Below are 5,077 nucleotides of genomic sequence, written 5' to 3'. Positions count from 1 at the left end.
ATGGGTATATCCACTATGATGATAGAAGTGAAAGAAATACCAAGCAAAAAGAGAAGGATAATTTTTAGCAATCCTGCACAACTGGATGAAACTTTGAACAGACAAGGGAAAGGGAAAAATATTGAGCAGAGCTTGGGCACATCCTTTCTGCACGTTGCAAACAAGACTGTTCTTAGATGGTGCGTGTGTGTGTTGTGGCTAAGTGTATCAAATGGCATAAAATTGGAAGTCAGAAGTCAAAGATTTGCCATGACACTGAATTAAAAAGAGCAACCATTTCCTCCTTAACAATAGAGCTCCTGCAAATATCTTTCTGTGCTAAGCTACCCAGAAAAGGTTTCCCTCAGGGGTCAAGGTGGTCTGCCACTTTGCAGTCTTCAGTAACCTATAATGATATTGTGGTTGTTATGTTGTTGCTGCTGCTGCTGTTATTTTTATTATTATTATTTTCTTCAGTGTGCTGATACTTTGCCATGTGCCAGCTCAGAGAACTTTGGAGCAGCAAATCAGTATATTCAGCAGGAAATAGAGCCTAGGGCTAATTGCACTCCAGTCCTGCCCGAGGGGAGATGTGTGGACCCACAGTGTGGGAGAGCTGAGCCTCCCTGCTTCCCACTGGTAGGCAGATCCCAGGAAATGCAGCCTCTGGTGAGCCTCATAGATTTTGGTGAGATGCCATGAGGTGGCCTGGGCACGGGTGCTGCCAGTGCACACCACTGGTGTGCTTGTGCCAAGTGACAGAGGTGCTCCCTGGAACCACATGTCACTCACCTGAGGATGTGCTCAGCACAGTCTGTAACAAATGTGGAAGCAGAGGGTGGTATTGCAGGGAAACTCGCTGCAGTTTAGAATCACAGTGTGGAAAAGCAAGCAATTGTAGGGATTTGCTGCCCTCTGGCAGAATTTTTTTACAGCTCAGATTTTCTGTGAACTGCAAGAGCAGTGCTCAGCAATAGAGCCCCAGCACAGCAAGGTCTGCATTATCTGCTTTTTTTTTTTTTTTTTTTTTTTTTTTTTTTTTTTGCCAAAGCTGCTCATCAGCAGTGCTGCAGCCTCCATGGAACCCTCCTGGAAAGCCAGAAGTACATGATAATCCCAAGCATGGTCTGGTGTAAGGAGGAGGGTGCTGGGCTGGCAGGAGGTCACTGTCCCTTTTCTCCATCTCTCAGCCTGATTTTCTAAAGGTGGTCTTTTTGTTGGCTGTCTCCTCAAAAGACCAAACTCATAATCTTCCAGTTTTGACTGTGCAGCCTTGTGGTGAGAAATTCAGTTTGGCCTCCCTAATGCTGACAAGCCCTTAGTGGCTTTGCCAACTGTGAGTACTAGTACACCTCTGACAAAATGTTGAGTTCTGCAGCATCTGCTCCATTTTGCATTGGTCCTGTGTATGGCCTGCCTGGTCAGCAGGAGGAACAGGCACACTTGTGTGCTGCAAAACAATCTGGTGCCTCAGACTGTCAGAAGATTATATCTTAAATGCATCAAAGGCTTATTAAAAATACCTAGGTTGGTTACCTTGGATGATGATGATTTTGATGAAATTAAGTTATGCTAGGCTTACCCTAAAATAACAGAAAAATGCGGGACTGGGGAGGCCCATAAAAGTACCTCAGGTGCATAGATATTCCTCACTGTTTTTCTGTTTTGATAGAAAGGAAGGATAGCATAACTACAGTATTCCCAGCAGCATATATGTAACAGCCTGGCTGCACATATGACACCCATGATCCTCACCTCCAGTAGGTCACAATCCCAGGAGAGATAAAAAAGTAGGCTAGGACTAAGAAAGAAGAACAATAGAGCTCAAATACAAATCCATGATGTTGATTTTACAGGTGTGTGGGATTTTCCCAGAGTTTTGAATGCAGGGGAGATCTTGAAGCTGGAAAATGATACCACTCTCTCTCTCTTACATATAAATATATTGATTTTGCTGTAGGGACCTTGTGATTAATGATGTTGCCCATAGTAGTGGCACAGACCTTAGCTACAAAGTCCACATTGTACACTGCAGTGCTGTGCAGAGATATCAGGCATGGTCTGGAAGCCACTAGCTGCATGTGATAGTGTAGGCAGGCTAATAAATAGCTCAGGACAAGTGTTCTTATATCTGCTTTATTACTATCAAGGGTTTGAACTTGGATCCCTTTATGGTACTGCACAATGACAATGAAATATGTGTGCTTGTTTAAAGCTATTTGGAGTATCTCTGGCTGGCATTGCATAGACAGGCCAGGGATGCTCATGAAATTGTGGTGATAGTGATAAAGCCAAGGTTTGATTTCAGAGTTACTCTGGTTGTTGTTGAGAAAGCATGAATGATAAGGAAGCCATGTCTTCATCAGGCTTTCCACTGCAACAGCCACAGCCACTAAGATACCCTGGGGCCCACTGAAGTGATGGCAACACCCTTGGTGAATTGATGAGAAAATAACTGCAGTAGGATGTCTTCTGGACTTGCACCAATTTACTTTGGCTGGGAATTTCCCCCTATTTTTGGGTTAGATTGTACTCACCTTGTTTCTTCAGTGTTAGGTGTTCATGGTAGGTGCCTTAGAACTGACCAATTAATATATTTATATATGGAATAAATACTAATAACTCTTTTGTTATGTTCTAGAGACAAAACTGGGAGATCTGCCCAATGTCATCTCTTAAGTTGTACTTCCTGAAAATGGAACACCAAATGCATTGGTCACCTTTCAGCCCTGGCATGGCTGCACATACCACTCATCTGGACTTCTCTTGATTTGAAATCAGCCTGATCACCAGTTTGGGAGAGAAAGTCTTTCAAGACTCCTGGAATGCCTGACAGAACTGTGCTTCCTGAGGTACAATGTACTGAACCTGAAAATGTTCTATATGGTTTGAAGTCCCCTAGCTAAAACAAGAGGGCAGGCACATCACAGGAAATCCATATTAATGGTGGCATACCCTAAGACTTCAGTTTTCAAACCCATTCAGAAAAAAAAAAGGCATGGAATTAACTATTAAGTCCCAGCTGAGGTCTTCACCAGGGTAGCTGTCAGAGATTGTGCACACTGGAGACCTCAGTGGGCCTGCAACTGTGTGTGGTGCAAAAGATATCTACAGAGGAAAGTGCAGGAAACTCATATTTCAGAAAATGATGTTGAATGTTATATGTTTCTTTTGAAGAAAGTGCAAAACCTTTTATGAAGGAAACAATTGCTTTAGGAATGGAAAGCAAACCAAAGGGCCTGTGGGAATGCTACTTATACCCTGATTGCCATAATTACAGTTTCCATTATTAGAATTATACTGGTTCTTGCCCAAAGAGTGAAGTTTTGAGGAACAATGAATTTTCCTGTCTCTGAGATAGCTTTGCAGCCCTGTATCTTTCCACTGACATATAGAGACCCCTTGGAAACAGTCAAAAATATTTTGTACTTCTCTCAGTTTAGGTTGAATGAATCCATAGGGACTTCCTCCATGGCATCCCAAGACTATGCTTTGCCAGTATTTGTGTATACCTGACTAGGCTGTCGAGAGGAGCCTGTATTAGTTCTCTCTTTTGGAAGTTTTTGCTGGAACAATGTAGGCTGCATTTGTCCTTTAACCATTCTTGCAGATGGTGCATCAGGATGGAAAACCTCCTACTTGGGCCAGCTCTACTGGTTCATGCTAATTATCCACATGCTTTAAAGAGCACAATGTTCTGAAGAAAAAACACAGCCTTGAATATATTTTTTTTTTTTTTTTTTTTTTTTCTTTAATTCCTAACTAGGCTGTACTCAAGCAAGGCTGTACTCAATCATTTGAATGGATTAAAAGGAGTTCAGAAATTTGATGTTGTACTTAGGAGGCTGTTAATACATTAATCCTCCCTCATGTACTTTCTTCTGTTCAACTATGCAATCACTAATCCCCAGACACCTGCCTTTTTTTTAGAAGGGAAACTGAGACAGAGATGTTAGCAACTTGTTCTGTGCACATAAGAATGGAAAATTGGAACCAACAGTCTTTCTGCATGTCTTCACCTCAAAGCCATATAATTAAGTCCCATAATACCTATGTTGGTCCAGTCCCCAGAACAGAGGAGTACTGCTCACATCAGCTGAAATGTACACATTACAGTATTTTTGAGAAAAGTCCATTATCCTTTTCTAATGTGATTCTGGACATCCTCCCAGAACCTGGATGAGGGCAGTAGAATTCCTGTGAAAAAGCAGAATGATTTATCTGTCACTGCTTTGATTCTGTTCTCACCTGTAAAGAGTGACTGCACTACCAGCAGACCCCAGTTCCTCTGTTTCAGAGTTTAGCACATGAGTTGTATTTGCTTTTGAAGGCTATGTTTGAATTTTCATCCCAGGTACTGAATCTGAAGTTGGCACCCTGTCTGAGAAGGAGCATTAACTCCCTCTTCTGTTAGATCTCACTACTCCTGTATCACTGCCATTGCTCACCCACTGCACTTCCCAGCAAGGGGCTTCACTTCTCTTGGTCTTGAAGACATTAAAGGAGATGGAGACGCCTGCCTTGGTGGTTTTACCCTTCCTTATCTTTGCAAGGAGAGGATAGACAGACATCAATAACTGCTGCACCCTCTTTGCCATTTTATGTTCAATTCCTGCTTCTTTTTTCCTTCAGGCAACATTCACATCAAGTCATTTCTTGATGTACTGTGGCCCTCAAACTTCTCTAAATCAGTGATGTTGTCTAGGTACTCGCTTATCAACAGTCTTTCAAATTCTGTGCTTATGGCATGGTAATTCACTTGCTGATCCTTAGTCATGTTTCAAATTAAGGATAAATATCCAAGCATGAAATACCTTCTTCTTACAGCCTGCTCTATGAGCAGGACAGTGCAAGACATATCCTAGCAACAAAATGAGAAAGAATGCAAACTTGAAAGAATATTGTAACTCAAATTCTTAAAATGTGCCAAGTGTTGCATTTTCTCTTTTATTTAAGGTAGCACAATGCTGCTATTTCCCTCCTATAGTGTGGGCCTATTTACAGTTGCTTTTTCTAGGTTTTTATAAGAATTTGAGTGAGCTCCCAGAGAAAGCAGCAAGAAAAATGCATGCCTTTGAAATCACAGCTTTCACATTGG

At 41.9% G+C, this 5,077-nt stretch overlaps 1 pseudogene; it reads left to right on the top strand.

Moving 5' to 3' along the window:
- Positions 1-3,663, top strand: LOC110483514 (hyaluronidase-4-like; annotated as a pseudogene).
- The last annotated feature ends 1,414 nt before the right edge of the window (positions 3,664-5,077 follow it).

The sequence above is a fragment of the Lonchura striata genome, chromosome 1A, assembly GCF_050655825.1.
Source record: "Lonchura striata isolate lonStrDom1 chromosome 1A, ASM5065582v1, whole genome shotgun sequence".
NCBI classification, from domain to species: Eukaryota; Metazoa; Chordata; class Aves; order Passeriformes; family Estrildidae; genus Lonchura; species Lonchura striata.
Note: the sequence above shows the minus strand (reverse complement) of the source record. Positions and strands in the feature narration are given on the sequence as shown.